The sequence below is a fragment of the Crinia signifera genome, chromosome 1 (genome assembly GCF_055691185.1).
Source record: "Crinia signifera chromosome 1, ASM5569118v1, whole genome shotgun sequence".
Taxonomy (NCBI): Eukaryota; Metazoa; Chordata; class Amphibia; order Anura; family Myobatrachidae; genus Crinia; species Crinia signifera.
Window position 1 is genome coordinate 325906952 of NC_139217.1, and position 25069 is coordinate 325932020.

General features: G+C 44.6%; 1 protein-coding gene across 7 annotated transcripts in view; it reads left to right on the forward strand.

Moving 5' to 3' along the window:
- The first annotated feature begins 369 nt into the window (after window positions 1-369).
- Window positions 370-25069, forward strand: part of ZFHX2 (zinc finger homeobox 2) — a 106149-nt gene continuing 81449 nt past the window's right edge. For 5 of the 7 annotated variants that reach the window (XR_014475033.1, XM_083188642.1, XM_083188652.1 and 2 more), the window contains exon 1: window positions 370-678. The gene's annotated coding sequence lies outside the window, so the exon portion shown is untranslated. The remainder of the gene's footprint in view (window positions 679-25069) is intronic. The other 2 variants (XM_083188607.1, XM_083188616.1) reach the window with 1 other exon arrangement.

Sequence of the window (25069 nt, forward strand, 5' to 3'; positions counted from 1 at the left end):
TTGAAGGTCTCTAGTCAGTCATACTATGAGGTGAGAATATGCCATTATGGAAACATCTACCTCACTTCCTCTGTCTTCCCCATTCTTCACTGGTGTTCTATTGAAGCAGCCAATCAGCAGCTTTCTGTGAGGCTTTATTACACATTATACATTTGAGAGTTGTAGTGTCTGAGTCTGTTTGACACCTCTGCTGTCCTTTAAACTGTCCCTTGACCGTCCACCTCCCGCTTCATGTCCAGAGGTAGGAAGCAGCGTCTCAGTCTACTTTACTTTGCACCTGCTCAGTCTCCCAGCACTGTGTTGTGTGTGTATGTGTGCGCGCGTGTGTGTGTGTGTGTGAGTGTGTGAGTGTGTGTGTGTCTGTGCGTATTGATTATTCCATTGTGCTGGGGAGAGAGAGGGAGCTGTCTGTGAATGGATCTGGGAGAGAGAGAGGGGGAGAGGGAGAGGTGTCTCGGAGACTGTAAATCAATAGGAAAAGCCCTGTCAACACAGAGAAAGTACCTCACACCACAAAGACATTGATTTATTTTTTCCTAGTCTTCATCTTCCTTCTGTAAAGGGGGGAGCAAGAAAGCCCGAGAGAGAGAGCGAGAAAGAGAGAGGGAGAGAGAGAGGGAGAGACCGCCTCCTCAGCATCCCTCAGACACAGCTTTATCCTCTCGCACCAGCTAAGCTGTAAGTAGCATTGATTTTACAATCTATTCCTGTTTTTTTTTCGCTCTCTCTTTTCGTCTCTCTCTCCATCTCTCTCCCTCTTTCTCTCATTTTGTGGCTTGTGGGTCAGAAGGCAATTGATTGAGGGGAGATGGATGTACAGAAATTGGTGTGTGTGTGTGTATGTGTATATATATATATATATATATATATATATATATATATTATATACCACCTATATGAAATGTATGTGAACACACATATGTATATATATATAATATATATATACATATATACATACACACACACACACACACACACACACACACGCTTACTTACATACATACATACATACATACATACATGTATACATAATATGCACAGTATTTACAAAGGCATGTTTATATGTATGTTTGTATTTATATTTATAAACAGATTTGTTCATAGTATTTTTGTGCTGTAGTTTACATTTTGATATACAAATCATGTCAACATAGGGGTTTAATGTATGATATATAATCTGTATAGATATATATTAATAACACATGTAATATGCTGTTTGTAGTGTATTATATATTTGTATCTATGTCTTTCTTACAGTTAATACTTTTGTGTGTATACATATATTTTTATGTTTTAAATATACAGATGTACATGTAAAATATGCTTGTGTATAGGATCATATCTGTAGGAAAAATTAGAGGGGTGTGAGCAATGTGTATATGTATGTGTTTGTGTGTGTGTGGTGTGTATGTGTTGATATGAAAATGTATTATGCTTAGATGTATACTCATTTATATAGCGGGCGAAACATATATGAGCAGATCAAGCGATATTTGTAGGTAAACCCAGGACAGAGCACTGGGGGTTGGGGGCCACTAAGAGCGAGTCCAAAGGCGGCCTGGCAGTCCTTCACACCTGTCCTGTACTGACAGTGACATCACAGCTGTTGTATGTCTGTGATTGACTAATACCCTCATCAATCAAGGAGGAATGTGAGCACCTTTTATTTGGAGGTAATACCAACCATGGGGCAAAGAGAGAAGGAGATCAGAAATGGCAAGGAATGGAAAGAATTGAAATAGAGAAAAACGTGCTTATATACAGATGCTAAATTATACAAAGAGAAGAGGAGGAGCAGGCATTTGGCGTAAGATGTATACCAAAAAGGGAGAGCAAAATACAGAAAGGCAAGCAGGCTTAATGTAAGCCTAATGCACTGACAATCCCCAGCAGATCATACAGTCATTTATATGGACTACGTCTATACAGAAAGACATGCTAAGATGTGATCCTAGGCAGAGAGATGTTAGGTCCAGATATACACAGAGACATATGCATACTGAGAGAGGTTTATATGTGAACTGGGGAGGTTGTGATAGACATAAAGACAGTGACAGCTGATATTGTAGATCTAGATACACACAGACGCATGCTTAGGGTGGTTCAGATATTCATAGATTCAGGGATAGCGATGGAGGCCAGAGGGGGGTTGAGATACACTGGGATAATGAGGAGGTTATAATACACACAGTAAGTGATAACTGGTAGGCATACTGAGCTGGCTTATACAAAGAGCTATACTAAGGGATAGGGAGATCTATCTATCTATCTATCTATCTATCTATCTAGCATGTACATAGGCAGAGAGGTGCTGAGGATACTAGAAGAGGCTCAGGTTTACAAAGAGATGGACGAATATGGTAGGGGGTCAGCTGTATAAAGTGGCTTATTTTGATTTGACAGAGGGTTAATGGGGAGAGGTGCAGATATATGCAGAGACAGCAGGATACAGATGGGGGATGGGGTTAAACATACACATAAGCAGAAGAATTCTGAAGGAGAGTCTTGTATACACACAGACAGTCATAATGGGTAGGTTGAGCTATACACAGATTAGAAGGATTCTGCGGGAGGTTCAAATATACACAAAGAAGGCTGAGGAGGTGAAGATATATGCAGAAATTGTGGCATGCTGAAGAAGGCTCAGATATATGCTGTAGGTGATTTAGCTATGCAGAGATAGTGGCGAGCATACATATATACACAGTGACACAGCAACACCAAAGGATGCTTAGATATCTCTATCGGTAGACAGTTATCTTTACATCGGTTCAGATATACACCGAGCGGGATAGGTAACAAACCTTGGAAGGAGATAAAGTTCCAACCAATCAGCTTCTAACTGGAATTTTATAGGCTGCATTGAACAATGGTTCTCAAATTCAGTCCTTAGGACCTCGCACTGGTCACGTTTTCCATGTCACTCGGTAGGTGCACTGTGTACAGTATGATCAAATTAACATTTAAAAAATCCACAGGTGACCTGGAAAACGTGAACTGTGCGAGGTCCTAAGGACCGAGTTTGAGAACCTGTGGTTTTAAGGAAGACAGCTCAGCACTGACTGGTTGTCACTTTATCTCTCTCCGCACGGCCGTGAATTCGTAGCGGCCAGCATTCAGTTAAGCCACCACCCCGCTAGAGTGAAATCCTGCATTGCAAATGAATGCGCGTGCTGTGTGTATGGATGTGTGTATAGATGTGTACGGCTACACATTCATTCGCAGACATACAAAAATGTGTAAAATCCATCGTAACAGGCTGGAATGGTTCTTACACTGGCCACAAGTCATTGCAGGCATTACTCGGCATTGCGATGGAAAAGGTATATCTGGCCTGGAGCTGACGTCACAAATACTCCCCTAAACTCTCAGGCACCCTTAGCCTTTCCCGGACACTACAGCAGTTTTCTAGGCACGCCTGCGTTTTTCTTAGCACTCCCACTGAACAGCCGGTTTCCACCCCCTGTCAATCACCTTACGAACGCCGTATGTTTGTAGGACTTCATCGCAGGATGGCCTTGTGCATGTGTACTGTGTAAAGTATGCATGCGTAGTGATATTTGACTGCTGTGCAAACTCTTGGCTGTGCGTTCAGGTCTGGATCAGGCCCATAGAGACAGATGTATATTGTTAAAGGGTTATATTGACAATGAGTAAGATGGATACAAAGAGGTTAGATATACACATAGACAGATGGATACTAAGAGCACACCACTATATTGTAGGTGCGTTGGTGTGTGTGTACCAGCTATATGCCTGTGAATGACTTGTATCACAGACATTATTGCATGTGCAGCACAATCCATGGCCAATATATACCTGCTGATATATCAGCACATCATGCTGTTATATAGGCAGCCAGCTGACCAACCGTACACCTGCTGCCAGTGACTGACATCACAACTGGGAGGACACCTGTAAATGCCTGTCCAGTTGTGACGCCAGGCACGAGACATCACGCTGAAAATTGGTAAGTGTGTATGTATGCACTTACCAATGATTAGATAGGTCACTCAAACGGCCAATCCATAGCCCTAATGTATACTGAGCCTTAGATAGAAGGTTTAATATATATAGAGACAATGGATACAGAGAGAGAATAAAGGTGCGCACACACGGATAGATTTAGCAAACAATCCAATCTCCTTAACAATTTCCTCAGAACTCCTGGACAAACAATTTGGTGTCAAATTGTTAACGATTCTACAAACGATTGCACAGGAACGATGCATATTTAACGATTGTTCATCGTGCATACACATGAAACATTTGATACACATCGCTAACGATTGGTCTACCATCTTTCTGCACGCAGGAAAGATCATAGACCTCTACCAACGACCGGCGGGTATGTGCACCGTCATCTATATCGTTCATACATACGGAACGATTTGAGCGATTGGTCTTTTTAATTGGTCGATAACGCCCAGATCTTTTTCCAAATCTATCCATGTGTACGATATACACAGAGACAGATGGATGCTCTAACCTCCAAGTCTGTCTGTTGTTACCCAGTTTGTTTTATCATTGTCTACTATTGTAAAGTGCAACGGAATCTGCTGCACTATATAAGAAACTGTAAATAAATAAATAAATAAATGGATGCAGATAGACAGATAGATAGATTAGATTTGCACAGAGACACATGGATACCTAGGTTTAAATTGATTAAAGCTTCTAGAAATTAAAAGAGGGGATGTTGCCCACAGCTCCTACCTGTCATTTTTCAAACACAGTCTGTGACATGGCTGGTAGGAGCTGATTGGTTGGTGGTTTATCACTCTCCATTTTATCACTTTTGAAGCTTAGTACATCTGGCCCACACAGAGATAAATAGATACTGAGGATGGGTTAGATGTATACAGAGACACATGAATACTGGGTTAGACATGCATGGGGAAATATGGATACTGAGAGTATACACATAGACACGTAGATATTGAGAGGTAGGTGTATGAAGCAATGATAAGCGAGTAGAAGTGAGCCAGAGGAGAAGTGGCCCATGGCAGCCAATCAGCTTCTCTGTATAATTTTATATTATGCAAATTATGGATGTTACTTCAGTGCTGATTGGTTGCCATGGGCCATTTTCCTCTTGCTCACTTCTTCTCCTTTATCACTGCTTCATACATCTGCCCCTGAGTGTGGGTTAGGTGCACATAGGTTATGCGGTCAACATCCCAGCAGACAGGTTTCCAGCAGTCAGCATACAGACAGCGGCATCCCAACTTGCGTCCACAGACCAGCGCTAGAATGCCAACATCAATGAGGATTCTACAGTGGAATCCCGACTGCTGGCATCCCAAAAGTAGGTATGCAGGTGGCTTAGGGCTAGGCCGGGGAGGGGGCATAGGTTATGGGACTATCAGAGGACATAGGGTTAGCCTGTAGGGGGGGAGGGGGGTAAGGGTCAGGCTGCAGAGAGAGCGGCTGGGAGGGTGAGTTTAGGGTGCGGGGTAGGAAGGTTAGGATTAGGCACATCGGAATGTGTTAGGGTTAGGCTGCAAGAATACGAAGAGTTTGGATGCAGGGAGGGTAGGGTCAGGGGGGAGAGGGGAGGTATGTATACTTATTGGACCCTTGGATTCCAGCGTTGGTAATCTGACCAGTGGCATCTTATCCACCGGACATCCCTATGTTTTACATACGCAGAGACACATGCATACTGAGGGCAGGGTCAGTTAGACATGTACAGTGACACAAGGATAGTGAGAGTGGGTTAGACATACACAGACATACAGTATGGATACTCAGAGTATACTTCCCAAATGTCCTGATTTTGCTAGACAGTTACGATTTTTAGTGACTGTCCCACCCGTGGGCAGCAGTGGAACCCATGCCGTTTTATTTTTAATTATTTTTCTATATTTTACACAGAGAAGCCTGCATGGAACTGACTGATCTGTGCAGGCTTCAGACAAATGCGTATTTTCCAGTCGTTAGTTTTGCCGAATAACCGGCCAAATTCAGCAGTACAAATGATACCACCATAGAAATCAAGGCCACATACGGCCAAGTTCTATCGATGGTGTATTCATTCGTAGTCGTACACAAAAATTCGGCTGAGCTTGCCGTATATAAATACTGCAAATCAGCCAAATTCGACTGATAGTAAATTAGCTGATTTACAGCCATATTTTACATCGAATGGGTACGAATACGTGCATTCATACCCATTCCATCTTAGTGAATTTCCCCCACAGTGACAAGTCTGTGAAACAACATTTTGAGGGAGGTTTAGACATACACAAACAAATTAATACTTAGGAGCCTATTTTTTAAAGGTATCACACCCCAAAAAAATGTGGAAACAGTAGTATCATATCAGTTATGTTGCATTGCAATTTACTTAAGGTTTAGCGCAACAAATGTACCATTCTTATGTTAGGCAAAGTAATGCAGGATATATGCCCTCCTTCTTGTGTACACCCAATTTGTCTTTGAGAGACGATCACAGTCAGACCGTGTGTGCAGCACAGCCAATGGCTGATATATTGGCACATCTGGCTGTATGCTCAGTTGGTTTGCCGACCACATACTTATTGCAGGAACAAAAGTCAAAGCCGGAAGGGAATTTGCTGTCAGGACAAAACATTGAGCAGCCATTGGGTAAATGGTTTTTTTTACCTGAAGATGGCTGCTCTGTGAGCTCCCCACATTGCTACTGTGCCAGTCACCTCCAACACTGCTTAACCAATGAGTCACATCACCACTTTTATGGAGATTATAGCCAAGCAGTGCCAATATGGTTTGCAGAGGTTAGCTCTGTGGGGGTTATTCAGACCTGATTATCAATCGGCTGGGCATGCATATGGATCGTAGCATACATGAGCAAGCCATCCTGCGATAAAATCCAGTGTCTTTTCTTAATGGCAAGCCATTTGCACGTTGATTGACAGGAAGCCGGTATTTGGGGTAGTAACCGGATGTGCCCAAGCATTTTCAGGGAAGGCGCGTGGCATCAGCTCTGACCCTGATCAGTCTGTTTTCATTGAACCAGCTGAGTAGGTCCTGTGTTAAGCACAGACTGCACACACAGGAAAAATACTTTAATGGTTAGTGATTTGCAAATGGATTTGCATCTAATTGCTGATAGGCAATATTTTTGCAGCCTTGCACAGGGCAGGATTTCACTCTGGCAGGGCAGCGGCTATATGATCACAGGGCTCTGCAAATTAGCAGAGAAGCGAAAAAATTGCAGTTTTCGCCCATTTTTGGGGGCGAATTTGATACACCTATTCAATTCCAGTGCTGATTTTCAGCTGAAAACCGCGTGTGTCTGCAAAATTGCTGCAAATTCACATGGTTGCGGTAAATTTGCAGCCATTTTCATGCACATTTTTGCACCCCCCCCCCCCCCCAAAAAAAAAAAAAGGCATGGGAGAAAATGTACTTAATCCATAATACTCATCTGAAGCTCAACACTGCAAAACAATCCATGGAGATACTTGCTTGGGAGAAAAGAAGGACGATGCAGCAATATCACCTCAATAATATATTAGCAATAATAAGTACTAAATGTGCCTTCTGTGGTGCTATTTGTGGATTTTTCGGCAATAATGTACAGTACCTGTATCTTCAGGGAATGCAGGATTTGCATGTGAGGTACATGACAAGGAGACAGAGGGCGGGATGCTGTAACACCCGTGCCTCATATCGGCCGCACATCGCCGGCTACCGCACACCTAATTATCGCATATGCTGTAACATATGCGATAATTATGGCAAAGGACAGCTCTTGCGTTAAGAGCTGTCCTTTGCGATCTTGCCGGCGATGTGCTGCGGGTCCCGGCGGCTTCCCCCTTCCTCTATTAACCGGGGCTGCTACTGCAGACTGGCCTCTCCTCCTCCTCCCTGCACCCAGAAGAGAATACAGTGGAGGGAGGAGGTCACTGGTCCAGGGAGCACAGCGCTCTGCTGCCTGGACACAGCAGGTGAGGGAGGGGGTGTCGGCACGAGGCGGCGGGGGTCCGTTCGGGGCGGCGTGGGTCGCGTTAAGAAGCCCATAGGCTTCTATGGGGTATCGCCAGCTTTTGCTGGCGATATCCCTTACAGCGAAAACCCGCCGTGCTTGTTTTGCTGCATATCAAAATGCGGCAAAAAAACCCGATAACGGGGTTTTTACCGCATTCTTGCTTTACAGAATCTCCCCCAGAGTATGTGTGGATGCTACAGTAACTGCTGCATCATCTGATGAAATAGCTAGTCCGCTTGGGCCGTTCTCTGTTTAGAGAAAACTAGGCTTGTGAAAGTATCTACATTCAGGTTTTGTTATGCATATAATTGAACTTAAGGCTCTCGGGGGGCAGGATCGCATATGATACATTGTTATATTCATGGCAGCCCGTCAGATCTGCGATTGAGATGTGAGGCGCATGGGAACGCGCCTCACATCGCAATCGCAGGGAAAGCACCTGCAATATGAGACTTTTCATATGATCAATCGCTGCAATGCATCGGTATCGCATAAAAAGGGCCATACCACAATAGTGCATGGGGCCTTAACCCTCTGAGAGAGATGTTCAGAATATCCGCTAAAAATGCCAGCGTCACTCACAATTGTTTTATAAATTCAAATAAAAAATGTGCAAAAAAAGATTATATATATATATATATATATATATATATATATAAGGTAAACATTACAGATCGTTATGATGAATAAAAATGTTTGCTTGACAATTTTCACACCTATTCTTTTGGCACTCAAAGGGTTAAGATTACTGTATGTATGAGCTTGTCTGGAAGTAGTGAATGCATAAGTGGCTGTTAATAAAGCATGTTTCTTCCCCCATGAAATACAGGAAATGCGGCATTTGCCTATACTTTTAAGCAGTGGCAGCTCTTGAGACTGCAACCGTTGTCCTGCAACCGTTGTGGTTGCAGGACTGGAGCATGCACAGTAGCTTCTTCGGTATTGTGCATGCAGTGGCCCCCAGTCTCTATGGGCTGCTTCGGCAGCAGTCCATAGAAGCATATTCATGGGTCCGGCGCATGTGCAGTATCCTCCTCAGTACTGTGCATGCGCTGAACCCGTTTTTATGGGCTGCTCCCACAGCAGCCCATAGAGGCATCCCGGAGGGAGGGAACACCTCTCAATGGAACTGCCTTGGGTGACTAGCAAGTCAAACTTCCAATAAGAAGTCACTGCCAGTCACAGTGAAGCCAGTGCAGTCTCACAGACTGCATCTGGCTTCACACAGTGGTGGATTTTATCCTGGGGGGCTGCAGCCGTGCAGCCCATAGGTAAAAACGGCCACTGCTTTTAAGCCATGTTCATGGAAGAAGGTTGTTTGTACAGGGTTGGTAGCTTATTGTAGGCATATTTATGAAAACATATTCAAAATGAAGCCATCATCCATGTGCATATATAAATATGTCATTTATAATGATGGGGATAGGAAGCAAAGCTTAGGCAGAGAACCAAATGGACTTTTTTCAACACAGAATAGTCGAAAATTACATTGGGAAGCTGATTGGTCAGTACTTTAACTCTGCTTCAAAATTAAAGAAACAGAAACAGTGAAAATAATTCATAGTTGGGCGCTAATGCTGCCGCAGATGCAATTTAGATGCAATTTCACAGCATCTGTGCATGTCCAGAAAACATAAATGTATGATCATACCGGCTTACGTCTTTTTGTGTGTGGACCTGCTTCACCTCCAGATTTACCAGCGGTGAAGCAGGTCTATATATTTTGTTATATAGCGATGTGGTCATGTGTTAACTTACCTCCCCATTGATGTACACTGTACCTTTCTCGGCTGTGTTTTTTTTTTTTTTGGCACACTGGTACCTTTGGCACATGTGCCGGGTTTCCCTCTCCCAATGGTCACTGTGCTATAGTGCCTGGTGCATGCGTGTTTGATGTTGTAGGATGCTAAGGCTCTGTGGACGACCTCCTGGTCAGCTCCTGTATGCATGTGTGTGTTCTCCCATTCAACCAGCAGCATAGCACCCCTGTCATGTCACACACACGGCCACATTCATATATGGGGGAGAGGCGTTATTAGTGCACATAATGGAGGAGATTCTCTAAGCTAAAAATGCGGTAAAAACCCCGTTATCTGGGGTTTTACTGCATTTTGGGATGCTGTGAGCATCCCCCGCGGGGTACACTGGGGCGGGGGGCATCACCAGAAAAATCTGGCGATGCCCCATAGAAGCCAATGGGCTTCTACCGCATCCCACCGCCGCCCCGCAATGACCCCCTGCCGCCCCGCATCGCCCCCTCACCTGTGTCCGGGCAGCACAGAGCTGTGCTGCCCGGACCTGTGACCTCCTCCCTGCACTGATCCTCTTCCGGGTGCAGGGAGGAGGAGAGCCCGGTGCAGCAGCAGCGCCGGGTGTGTGAGGGAGGGGGGAGCCGCCGGGACCTGCTGGGACCCGGCGACTCTCACCGCAAAGGACAAATCTTAACGCAAGAGCTGTCCTTTGCTATGATTATCGCATATGTTAGAACATAATTATGGGGGCGTGGCTTCGGCAGGCAGGTGAGGAGACGCTTCCTCCTGTTGCTCCTCGCTAGAAAATATCCTGCTACCCATCCTGTCTGCGCTGTATCTACCTACACTGACTGTAGAGGTGTGGGAAGCCGTCCAGACTATCCTTACCCGCTCCGAGACCACCGACGAGCTCTGGAGGAAGAGGTCTGGGATCTGGCGCCGTGCAAGCCCCGGACGAGAAGGCCCGGGCGCCATCTTGCTGCTGCTGCCTCTGGGAGTGGAGACGCGGCCGAGCGCCTGTATCGCGTCCCCGCCGGGTCAGATCCTGCGCACCATCAGCCTGCTGCCCTGCCTCAGCACCCGCTCCTGCTGCCGGCTATCTCCTGTCTAATCGCGGGGTGTCCTGCTGGGCTGTGGCACGGTTCTCCGGGCCGCGGTCGCCATCTTAGAAGTCTGGTGGGTGTGATCCTTGCTGCCCGGACACTGTTACTCTGCATGCTCAATCTATTGCTGTGCCTACGGCTGGGATTGTGCAGATCAGATACACTGTGCTAATACATCCCTATTTACTGTGCATTCTGCATTAGGGAAGTGTGTGGTGTGCTAGCCACCACCATTTTGCCTTCACTACCTATTTGCAGTGTAGCCTGCATGCGCTATTTCAACAATGTCTGATCCTATGTATCTAATCCTTGAGGCCATTAGTGCCTTTACGCAGAGGCTACTTGCTGCATTTGGGGATGTAAATAATAACTCCACAAATCCTCTGCCTGTAACTTCTGAATCCTCTGCATCTGCTCCTTTTCCTGATCTGAACTGTCGGATGGAGGGTGACCCTGATACCTGCACTGCTGGGCATGAGGATGATTTATCTTTGTATATTGACCCTGTGAACACTCCAGATTTACCCTGTCAAGTGGAGCCGTTCCTTAAAATTTACACTGGGGGTTTGCCTCCTGATATGGCGGTCTCTATGAAGCACTATCCTACAGCCCCGACGGCCGTGCTTCCGATAGGAAACTCCTTTACAGTTTCGTTTCTGGATTCTTGGCTGGATGGGAAGATTCTGGAACCTTTATCTCTACGCTACCAATTGATGCGCATGTATATTCAGGTATATGATGGAGGGACTGTAATAAATGCGGTTTCACATGGGAGGCGAGCCTGGCCGGACTGACTTTCTACACTTTTTTGCTGATGATAGAGCCTTCTCCCACCACATTTGCCATTTTTGCTTGCTCCTTTGTTGATATACAGTATAACCACATATCCTGTTTGCTCGTTATACTGAGATCTTTATACTTCGCTATTTATATCCTGTTTAATATTTTATAACTCGTTGTAAACTGGTACGATGACTCTGTTCACCTATACCTCCATTATTTTACTTATCGTATATGTCTAAAATATTGTTTTTTGATTCTGACCAGACCATAGCCTGATATTTTTTGTGTGATGTATTGTTGTGGATGCCGTTCTCACCTGGCTCAGAGAACTGGTCCTCACCTGGCTGAGAACATCCTGTCAACTTTGCCTCTACCAATTATCCGTTTAATTTCCTTTTATATGGGGGGGGAGGGGGGGGGTGTATGTTTAGTTTAAAGTTATCTGGGTGGGTTGAGTGGGAGGGGGTATGTTAGGTTTTTAGGTATAGGTTAGCTAAGATAGTAAGGTCATATCCTATTTTTGATGCTTATTCAATTTGGATTTAGCTAAATGCCACTAATCTACTCCCTCTATAGATATAGTTTTAGTGGGTTTATAGGGTTAAGGTTTAGGGATCCAGGTATATCCTAAGTTGGGGTTAGGTTATACAGGGTGGGGGGTTTTGAGGGGGTTTACTTTGGGCTTTTGTGGGGGGTGATTTGTTTTTTGGGGTACGTTTTTTTATGTTGATAGACTGCAGTATTCCTTGCTTTATGAGTCAGTGCGGTGTTAACTTGGCTATCCTTACCAACAGTAGCTTATGTATACTTTACTGTATAATCCTTAGTTTCATACCTCTTTATATATATATGATCTGTTCAACCTGGATGGCGCCTCCAGGTGGATGATTTGTTACTATTCTACTATAGAGATATTTTATATGTATCCGTCTCTGCCCTTATTTTGCCATACTGTATGTGCATAATATGATGGAAGGCCTTGCACTGCTTGTTTATAAGTCTATCTTGTATTTGTATGTATTTGCAAAAAAATTTAATAAAAATACTTTAATTAAAAAAAAAAAGAACATAATTATAATTGCGAAGGGGGGCGGAGATTCTTAGAGAATCTCCCCCAATGTGTGATAATACCAATTCTACCCCATATGGCTGCATAATGTGTTTACCCCCTGGTCACAGTTGATGGTTGATATACTCCCCAAAAATGGTCCCAATATGCCTACGTTTTTGCCACCACTCCCCATTAGTCCTCACAAAAATGCTCCTCCCTCCCAGTCAAATGCAAATTAATCCTCACTATGGGGGTGATGCTGCTTTGCAAGCCTTCTAACACCGCCCACCGGGCGTGTGAATGCCCACCACAATCCACACATCCCCGCCACTTTACGAATGGATGTTTTGCATAAATGCCCCTAAATCACTATGTGTGTAGGCCCCAAAGCCAGTGTTATACTTGGGCATGAAGGGCCCCCCAGGGAAATGCTGAGATAGGGGCCCTTGTTTAGGGGTGTGGCCAGCTGCCACAGAGGCAGAAAGTGCATGGTATCGGCCCCTTGATAAATCTATAAATACTGTTAGTGCATGCATGGTAATGACCTAGATTAATAATGACACTGCACTGTAGAAAATACACCATAGTCCCAGTGGAGGTGCGGGGCCCTCTGGGGGTTTCCCCCAGTCCAACCCTGTATGTATCAATTATCGCATCAGGGCTCCCTGCTTTTGTGACCTCAGGTGCTATAAAGTGAACTGCCACTTTGCAGCATTACCTTACTGCATAAGGTTCACAGGAGCAGCAGGGAGCCCCGATGACTGGCAGCCCTCTCCGGAGCACTGATTACCAGTCCCTGGATAGCTAATATGGATTTTTTTTTACACAGTGATCGGTTTTTGTGTCCATCGCACACACATAGCTGATCACACTGGCCCCGTCCCTGAACAGCTTTCTCTGCCCAGAATGTCACAGATCTGCTGGGTATTGTGGGTAAAATGATGGTTTTTAACTATCAGTGTTTTGCCATATATCTGGAAGAAACTATAATAGATAATAATAATAATATATAGTGTAATAAAATGTGTATATTTTAGCATTCTAGTGCATTCTAGTTTTAGCATTTTGTAATCATATTTTTCAAGCTGTAAAATTTTCTATATTTGGCTTACATTGTTTATATATAGATCATTAATAATACCTCGAAACATTGGATATATACAGAGTGGAACCCCTGGTTCCGCGAAGGGGGTATGGCCTCTGGTACTTGTGTATTATCACAGCGCCTGATTTTACTACATACGCAAACGTAGTAAAATCGCATCGCATAGCGTTATGTGGGGGGGGGGGGGGGCAAAATATATGGGGCCAAAATAAATGACATGATGGGTGAGATTGAATAGGATGAGAGATTCAGAAAGTGAGAGATTTGGTAAGAAATCTCCAGTTTTTTTAAAGCGGCAATCATTTACCCTGCAAAATCAAACTGGTTTTGCAGGGTAAATGATTGCCGCTTTAAAAAAAAACTGGAGATTTCTTACCAAATCTCTCACTTTCTGAATATCTCATCCTATTAAATCTCACCCCATATGCTTTTAATGGTATAGGACATTAAATGGTATTATTATAGGTTAAATCAGAACCGATATCTCATCGCATCGCATGCCATAGAATAATGGCATGCGATGCGATGGGATGCGATTTTTTTATCACACACCATCGCATCGCATGCCATAGAATAATGGCATGTGATGCATCCTATCTTTTTAATGGATTCACTGACACAGAGCAGTGAATACATTATATAGGAAAATCGCATCGCATGCCATACAATAATCACTACCGTGAATAGCCCAGTACGCAAATGCCGTAGTGGGCGCCGTGATAATACACAAGTACCAGACCTTTTTGAAAGGGGGCTTGGTTTTGTGGTGATGACTTTCCCATGGAGCAACCCCCCGTTTTGCTGGTTATGGTGAGAACTCTGTAAGCTTTGCTGGCCATACCCCCTGTCCAGTGGCGTAACTATACATTTTTCTCCCACCTGCGGAAAAATTGGTGGCGCACCCCAAGAGGCAGATAGAGAGGGGAGGGCAGAGGGGGGGAGGAAGACAGAGAACAAAAAAGGAGAGAGAGGGGAGATGTGTGTGTATGTGTACTTACTACCTCCAGCAGTTTCCACATCAGCGCTGGGTCTCCTTAGTGGCGCCAGCTCGTTGGTCCCCTCAGTAGCGACGGCTCACCGCATCAGTCCCCTCAGCGGCGCCGGGTCGTGTCAGCCTCAGGTCTCCTGCACAGCGCCAGCCGGAGCAGACACAGACTTCAATTATTTGTGCCGAGGCTAGCCAACGTGACAGGAGTGTCAGTGAGAGGGGAGGAGAGCAGAGGCTCTGATGGTGGAGGGGGAGAGCAGGTATGGGGCGGCGGCCGGGGAGTAATGGCGGTACTTGTTTCCTAGCACGGCCACACCGATTAAGATCGGGGTGGTCGTGCTGAAAAAAATCGGTCGGTCGCATCGCATGCGATTTGGTCGCATGCGATGCGACCGACCGATCCGACCGATTTTTGACCCGATTTTTTCATTAAATCCAATGTAAATTGGGTCCCTGGGACCCAATTTTACATTGGATTTAATGAAAAAAATTCCAAACCCCCCCAAATTGAAGCGTGTACACAGCGCCCCACGATAGACGGCAACCCGAAGCGTGGCGAGCGCAGCGAGCCCGCGAGGGGCGGCGGTACGCGTCCTCCGACCTTTTCATGCCCTACTATCCACTAGGGCGTGGAGTGAGAATAGAATAGTGTGGCGAGCGCAGCGAGCCACCGAGCCCGAAGCGTGGCGAGCGCAGCGAGCCCCGCGAGGGGACGCGGATACCTTCACAGGTAATCGCGTCCCTTCGCGGGCTTCACAGTTGTCGGCGTCGCCACGGACACCTGTGAAGCCCGCGAAGGGACGCGTTTACCTGTGAAGGTATCCGCGTCCCCTCGCGGGGCTCGCTGCGCTCGCCACGCTTCGGGCTCGGTGGCTCGCTGCGCTCGCCACACTATTCTATTCTCACTCCACGCCCTAGTGGATAGTAGGGCATGAAAAGGTCGGAGGACGCGTACCGCCGCCCCTCGCGGGCTCGCTGCGCTCGCCACGCTTCGGGTTGCCGTCTATCGTGGGGCGACGACGGGGACATTTTTAATGTGAAATGGGTCATATTGACCCATTTCACATTTTTTAACATTTTTACACCATTTCAATGTTAAAATTTTTTTTAACATTGAATCCTATGTAAAAATCGGGTGCATCGCGTCGCATCGCGTCGGGACCAATGTTAATGGTCCCGACCGACGCGATGCCCCCGATATTTTACAGTTCCCGACAAGATTTCAATGTTAAAATTTTTTTTAACATTGAAGTCAATGCAAATATCGGGGGCATCGCGTCGGTCGCGTCGGGACCAATGTTAATGGTCCCGACCGACGCGATGCCCCCGATTTTTGTTTCCTAGCCGGCAAAATGGACCTGATTTCAAAGGAAATCGGGTCCATCGGGCTAATCGTGTCCCTTAATTAAGGGACACGATTAGTTACGATTGTGGCCGTGCTAGGAAACAAGTACCGTAATGGCTGTTTGGGTCGGGTTATGTAATTCCAGTGCTCCCCAAATCCACCGCGGGGTCTGCCGCACCATAGCTACGCCGCTGCCCCTGTCCCATTGCCTGCCGTGAATAGACGCTGTGCATCGGGGGGATGCCCAACTGCCAGCCACCACAGAACACTACCATCCCAGAAAAACGGGTTGGTGCCATGATAATCGGGACAGTTGGGAGGTATGCATTAATGAATGCCCCCTCTTTGGGGCACATGACTATTATACCTGTCTCTTTCCTTTGCATGTGTAATGACGTTGGCACCTGCACTAAGGAGCAGAACCTTTCTTACTTTTACAAAATTTGGGTGGGGGCACAACAATGTCATTCCATCATGATTTTGGATCAGAGTAAGAGGCTTTCCTGAGCATCAATGGGTCAGTATATGCATAGTATTGGGGATTCTCTAAGCATGCACCTGACTGGTGATTCTTCATGGCATACCTGGGGCAGGATGTACTAAAAAGATAAATGAAACTCAGTTTTCTGGGTTTTTACTGCATTTTCAAATTCCCAAAAGCCCCTCCTAGCGGGGCTTCACTGCAGGGATTATGCCAGCTCTAGCATTGCTAGGTCTTACCTCTAGGAAGAGGGAGATCACTGCTTAGATACTCCCTGCTCCCTCAAGATTGTGAGCTCCTTGGAGCAGGGCCCTCTTCCCTCCTGTTGTCACAACTCTTGCACTTCAAATACAGCCCTACTCAGCGACCGTCTATACCTGCATCTTTTCTCACTCATGATCATCTCTGCCAATGCCCGTAGTAATACACAGACAGCTCCTTTATCTTCCTACATCTCAGCTATTGTGTACACAGGATTGTGGTGCTGTTACCTGTGCTCTTTTTTTTGTTTTTCATTTACTTCGTTTACCCATGTCGACCTTCATGCATGACGACCAAGTGGTGTCAATCCAATGAACCATACCCGGAAAAAAGAGGATGGAGGGTAGTTCTTTTATCAGCTCAAATAGAAAGGATTGTAGTCATGTGGATGACAGTATAAGGAGCAGACCTTTGTATTGTGGTTACTGTTTAGGTTCAAAATATGAGCATCTACCAGGTCATTTAGCGTTTGAAATATAAATTAACTTTAATTATACATAAGGTGAAAGAAGATAGCGCTGACTGTATTCCCCATATGAAGTACTATCTTGCTTTCCATTCTCTGCATAAAGTGGTTATTTTTAAGGCCACTGACAATTTTTGGCAGTATATAACACAGTTTGGAAGACGGGGAGGGATCGTCACAAGCAAAATTATTGGGTGGATAGGTGATAGAATGATAAAAGTGATAATAGCACTAGATACTAGTTATACCAACATAGGACCAATGTTAATTGATGCTGTCAGTGGTGCTGGGTTGGTGGTGCTCCCAAAAAGAGGTTCAGCAATAACGCTGTATGAAGGTATGTGTCCAAAAGAAAGGACCAAGGAAGAACAAAACTGGTTTTTGGGGCACTCTTTATTCAAAATAGTGAAAAGATGTATAATGATTGAGTTAATATATAACTTTTATTGGGGGCCGGGGGTCGCGTAGCTAGTTAGCATGTGGGAGTCTCGTTCGTTATCGGAATTAACCAGACAAATCGCTCCACCAACTAAGAACGGCCATGCACCACCACCCACAGAGTCGAGAAAGAGCTATCGATCTGTCAATCCTTTCCGTGTCCGGGCCGGGTGAGGTTTCCCCTAATTCCGATAACGAACAAGACTCCCGCATGCTAACTAGCTACGCGACCCCCGGCCCCCAATAAAAGTTATATATTAACTCAATCATTATACATCTTTTCACTATTTTGTATAAAGAGTGCCCCAAAAACCAGTTTTGTTCTTCCTTGGTCCTTTCTTTTGGACACATATCTTCATACAGTATATAACACAGAAAGATTTCGTGCTTGCATAGCTGAGGTTCCTTCCAGCCAGTCAGTGCTATATTTTAGACTATATTGCACATTTTGAGCGATGTTGTAATATCGCTTAGTGTGTAAGTTCAGTATCGTTAAAGATGTGCCCTTCCAAAAGTTGTTAATGATGTTCTCCGTTGTCTGTACATGAAGCTTAATTTCTCTATAGCGTCAGTGACTGCATGTACGGAGCAGGGGCCAGGTGACATCACTAAACTATATTGTAAAGATGTCGTTCAGTGTGTATGCACTATATCATTTGCCTGGGAGTTAAGGGATATCACGCATGGAGCGAATCGCCAAGTGCTGTGGGTCTGAAACTTTGAGTCCCTCAAAGTGGGTCGCAACCATCTCAGAATGGGTTTGTGGCTCCATGTTGCTGATAACTTTTCTGATCTCTCAGTCAGTGATCCTTGCATCACTGGCTTATGGTCCATACACACTGGGTGATTTTGCCCGGCGTATATGCTGACCGACGATGGAGACAATCGCTGGGCTGAAAAATGCTCAGCAGGATGCTATGGAAAGCCGTTCACCCCATCGCTTACCTGCTGGTAATACCAGCAGATGAGCGTCTGGGCCAGCGATGATGCGGGAGCTTGCATCATCCCTCATCGCTGCCCCGTACACACTGGGTGGCCTTGGAGCTGAAAGCAGCTCAAAACACAAAACTGAGCGTCTGTCAGCTCAAAGTTGCTCAGTGTGTATGGGCCTTTAGAGATCTGAGGAGTCATCAGACAGACACATGCAGGGCAGGAATCCTAAAGTCAGCTCATCTATAGCATGCAATTGTGTAAGAAATGAAGTAATCGCATAAGCGGTCACTTTACTTCTGTTTTGTGTGGTGACCATTCTATGGTGACTTGTTGGGGTCCTATAATATTTTTTATTGTCTCAAAGCAAAATAGTTTGAGAATCCCTGGTCTAGTGTGTACCTGGCTTTAGGGCTCGATTCAGACCTACGGCTGCGAACTCGCCCAGAGGCCAATTATCGATGAACTGCATACAGATGGAGCTGGCCTCGCTCTTGCAGGGGATGGCGGAAGAATCGCCAGCCACCATCCCCCACCAGCCTCCATCTGATCTGCGAAAGGGGACGTGCGGGCACGCCGCCTCCCTGCTCTCCCACCTAACCCTGTCCGTCTCCCTGAAGTGGAGACGGACAGGGTTCCCGTCACCCCGCCGCCCGGAAACTGAGACGCGCATGCGTGTGAGATGCATGCATGTCTCAGTCAGATGGAGCGCCTCGCCGTTGGCGGATCGCAAGCGGAGACAATCTGGCAATTCGCCAGCAAGAGGGAGGCCTGCGCCATCTGTATATTCCGCAGTGTGCATGTGCGATGCCTTTCAGCAATGAAGTCCCGCAACTTTTTCTAGTCACAAGCCGATCACAAAGTGATTGACAGGAAGTAGGTGTCTAGGGGCCAAATGTAATATGGCGTGAGAATCAGAAAGTGAGAGATTTTGGCAGTTTTCCCATTTTGTTTTAAAGCAGAAATCATTTACTTGCCAAAATCAACATGGTTTTTCCAGCGTAAATGATTGCCGCTTTAAAAAAAAATGGAAAATTCTCCTGCTGTGATGGTTAGCATTTCTGTATCACAGGGGTGACAAAACCGGTCCTCAAGATCTACCAACAGTTCATGTTTTTAAGGTCAGTTGTGGATCTGTAGAATGTATTGGTTAGGAATGAATGCAGCTCATGTTTGAAAATGTGACTGTTAGTAATCACTGCACCTGTGCACCAGCTACAGGTGTAATGCTGGCCACACATCAGACCAACTTTTCTCCATCCAACTAGTTGCTTTGATGTAACAAAACTATGGTACTGGATGGGAGCAAAGGACAATCAGAAATGTGCTCACAAACCCAGGAGAATGGACAAAAACATTCAGTGAAATTGTTTACATCAAACAGGTTCAACTACAGTACCGTGTCTGAGCGACCGTTTTTGTCCTTTTCCAGATTTTGGGAGCAAATTTCTGAAGTAAATATTACATTTGCTCCCATCCAGTACCATATTTTTATTCCATCCAAGCAACTAGTTGGATGGTTGGGGAAGAATTGGTCGGATGTGTGGCCAGCATAAGTCGCTGAAAAACATGAACTGTTGAGGACTGGTTTGGCCACCCCTGCTTTATCAAATTGCTGGGGTGTGGGTACAAATTAGATGATTTTTGCAAACGATATGCACGATAACGATATAGTTAGCAATATTTCCATGCATATATTTTAGTGTGTGCGCACTATAGTGTTAACAATGAATGCTTCCGCATGTCGTTTGTACATGCTGAAAACTCCTGACAATATCGTCAAACAGCTGCACTTCTGGATGTGGCCACTGAAATACCTTTGAAGATATCTTTTGTTCTGAAACTCCAGGGAGTTCAAGGGAAATCGTTATTGTTATCATTCATAGAGTATATCGTCTACTAATGTGTATCCAGCTTTTTGTAAACTCCACTGTTGTAGGGACTGATTTGAATGATTACAGAATATGCACAAATCATTTTTATATTTTACTTTAAATATATAATGGATTGAAAAATGTGTGGAACATTCCTATTTTTCCCTTCAGTTTTTCTTAATATTTATATCATAATAAACAGTTCTTAAAAACAAAAGTGAAGTAGATAAACATGCAACAATAAATAGGCAAAGATAGGCTGCATAGATAGTATAAACAGAAAACCTGTGTAGCCAGATATGAGACAGTAGATTAAGCCATGTTTTCAATCATGATAGTGAACACACAGAATGGTCAGGTATATTCTTAGATGGAAAATACATGTAACTTTATTCCTGTTTGTGTAGCAAAAATGTGAGTTTATTAAAATAAAATGTGATAGTTACACAGGGCCTTCTAAACAGCATTGAATGCCCCAGGTAAAGCAATGCCTCTGCTGTGGTCCTGCGCCACCATCTCTCCTTGCTTCTGTACAGTGAACATCCACCAATCAGCACTCTGATTGGTGGATAGCTACATACAGTACTTCCACCAATCAGCATGCTGACATCAATTTACTGTCTGGCTGCAGGCTGGGAGTCTAATAAAGAATGCTGGAGTTTCATTTGTGGATAACTGTAGCCATTCACCAATCAGCATTCTGACAGCCATTTACTGTCTGACTGCAGGATGAAAATCAGGAAGAGAATGCTGCCTGTCTGCTTTGATGGTGTGTAATTCACAATCAAAGCAACCAAGCAGTATTCTCTATTACCTTCTCATAAGCTCAGGAGGCAGATGCCCACAAACCAATTGGCCCCTAGAATTGGGGGGCCCTTGGGCAGCTGCCCATTGAGCCCATACGTTAAGATGGCCCTGTAGTTGCAGTTTTTATACAAAGCATTATCTAGATTATGAATACAAATAGAGTTCAGTCTGTTTGTGAATCATACGTTGTGGATTTGCACACTGCACATGCTCGGCAAATGGATGCTCACCAGTATGGGTAATGCAAAGTAGTAAGCATTTTGATGGCATCTATATATACTATGGATTTCTATGCTACTATTGGATTACAGGCACCCTCCCCATAACATTTTAAGTGGCTGTGCTGGACCGTGTGGTTTGTGTGTGTGTGTATATATATATATATATATATCTATATCAACAACCCACAATAGTGTCTTCTAGCGCCCTATGTACAATATGTAATGTCCATTCTAATATATAATAAAATAGAATACAATAGAGAAACGCTTGTAGCTTCTGATTTTCTGGCATAATTCTTTGTTTATTTTGATCAACATGCAACGCGTTTCGTTCCGGTTAGGAACTTCATCAGGGTTTTTTTTGTCTTAAATGTATTTGTGCCTCTTTTAGGCTGGGGAGTTCTTTAATTATCCAATGGTGTGGGATGAATTCCTCTATTGGTGGATTTATATAGTTTTGACCTTGTATTTGCCGGCTGGACTCCAAGGAGTAAGCACAAACACACATAGCAGTGGAATTATTTCCTGATTGTGTACCTGTTAAAATTGAAAAATTGGTTCTGAAATACCATCTGATGTGGGAGGGACAGGTCATATTCAGAACATAGGGGACCAATTCAAGGCCACTTTTATGATAAATGCTCTATAATAGAGAAGCTTTCTCCTTTTGACCAAATACAAGGTCAAAACTATATAAATCCACCAATAGAGGAATTCATCCCACACCATTGGATAATTAAAGAACTCCCCAGCCTAAAAGAGGCACAAATACATTTAAGACAAAAAAAACCCTGATGAAGTTCCTAACCGGAACGAAACGCGTTGGATGTTGATCAAAATAAACAAAGAATTATGCCAGAAAATCAGAAGCTACAAGCGTTTCTCTATTGTATTCTATTTTATTATATATTAGAATGGACATTACATATTGTACATAGGGCGCTAGAAGACACTATTGTGGGTTGTTGAAATTTGTTGGTTCCTGCTGGTAGGGAACCTTAGTGTCTGAACAGCGACCACTTGTTAATAGAAGCGCAATTTTAGAGATATTGTTGTGCATATATATATATATAATGGAAGAGGTGGGACTGAGCAGGGGTATCCTGTGCATGCCTAGCTATAAGCTGTAGAGAACTCTACCCAGAGGCAAATGAATATATATCATCAGGCCCACACTACTTTAGCAAAACTATTCATGGTACCAAATAGTTAAACCCATTCCTTGTATTTGCCCCAATGAGTGACATAGATTAAGTCTTTTGCAAAATATAAAGGAATGAGGGCAGAACCAGAGAGAGAAGGCAGAAAACCACACAGATAAAGTAAAATGGAAAGTACAAAGCCCTTAAAGCAAACCAGAGGTTAATACGTTATAGGCTTTATTTTTCCTGCCATGTGTTATGAACATCTGCTTCCCTTGTTATTCTATGGGATTTATCCATCAAACAGCGAGGTTATTTTTTGTTCCATAGAATAATATAGGAAGAAGTCTCAACTCACATCAGAGGAATGAGAAACTTTGATGGTTCTACTGCAGTGAAATGAGTAGAGGTGAGGGCGGAGGAACTACTGTATATGGGGAGTAGAAAGGACACTTACTGGGGCAGCATATAGAGGGAGAGTGTAGCATGAAGGCACACAAAGCAGAACAGATACGCACTGAGGTATAGAGAGGAGGTTAGACAGAGAGAAAGCTAACATAGGGGCCCATTTAGTATAGATCTGTGTGCGATATTAGTGCCCAAGATCACATTGCAGAATGTGGCCACATTGGGAAAATGTATTATCCTGCACATGCAAGGACTGGGCCTCAGAATGGAGCTCAACCCTGCCATGTGGGGATTCTGCACATGTGCGGCCCCGCTGAACGCACATGTGCACAGCTGCCATATCCAGTGGAGGGTTGTGAAGGAACCTTCCAGAACTACAGCCACAATTTGTAGCCCATAGGCAAGCTGGCAATGATCCAAAGGGCACATAATGCAAAGAAAAGAGGTGCAAGATTGGATCAGATCCTTATGTTGTTTAAACAGGACATGCTCGGTTAAACCCATCATTTAAGCGACAGATGATCCCCCTGGAAAAAGCTTGCCACCTCCATATTTTCACATTATGAGAAGAGGAAAGCACAGGACACCACCACTGGACTTATAAGGCATCACTGGGCAGCACCACTGGACTTATACAGCAAACTTATATGGCAGCACAGGACACCACTGCTGGACTTCTACGACAGACTTATAGAGCAGCACAGCTGGACATATATGGCAACACAGGACACCACCACTGAACCTATACGGCAGCACAGGACACCACCACTGGACTTATACGGCAGCACAGGGCAGCACCACTGGACTTATACAGCAGATTTATACGGCAGCAAGGATACCAACGCTGGACTTATATGGCAGACTTATACTGCAGCACAGGGCAGCACCGCTGGACTTATGGCAAATTAATAGAGCAGCACTGCTGGACTTATATGGCAACACAGGACACCACCACTGGACTTATATGGCAGCACTGCTGGACTTATATGGCACACTGGGTAGCACCCCTGGACTGCTATGGGACACTGGGCAGCACCCCTGGACTTATACGGCACACATGGCGGCACCCCTGCACCGATACTGCACCCATGGTAGCACCCCTGGATTGATACAGCACATTAGCAGCACCTCTACAATTATTCAGCACACTTTGCACCACCCCTGAAATATAAAAAAAATGTTATTTTTATTTTTTTTTATTATATATATATATATATATATATATATATTTAAATAAAGTTGTCCCTTAATAGTCCCCCACAGCAGCCCCCAATAGTAGTCCCCAATAGTAATCCCCATAGTATGTCCCATATAGTAATTCCACATAGTACAGTATGTCCCCCATACTAATCCCCCTTAGTGTTTCCCCAAAATAGGTCCTCCCGCTGCCCTCCACAGGCCTCCCTGCAGCTCCCCCATCCCCACAGCAGACAACATGGACATATCCATGCTGTCTGAAATCACAGAGAGAATGAAAATGGCGCCATTCGCCAGGATTTATATAGGGTCCGGGTCTCGCGAGAATCTGACGGCGGGAAGATGATAATATTTTATTTCATTCTGGATCCGGAAAATGGCGCAAAGGAGCGAGCCACAGGGTGGGGGAACAACTCATCTCCATACATCCCAACTGTCCCGCTTTCTACTGGAATGTCTTGTTTTTTTGGGGACGTTCCCAAAAAAATGGCCCTGCAGTCTTTGTCTTCCTTTGTTCTTCTACTCCAATAAGAGTTAGGATGGAAAGATTCTGAAGATAGATGAAACAAGTGATTAGACCATATCAAAGACAACATAAAACATGGGTTATTGAAACAGAAAAACTAATATTACAGTACTATAAATTGACTAAGATCGAATGGATACAAATGCAGTCATCTGTAATACGGCCAGGTCCCGGTCATCGGTCATCGGCTGATTTACAATTATTAATATTTAACATG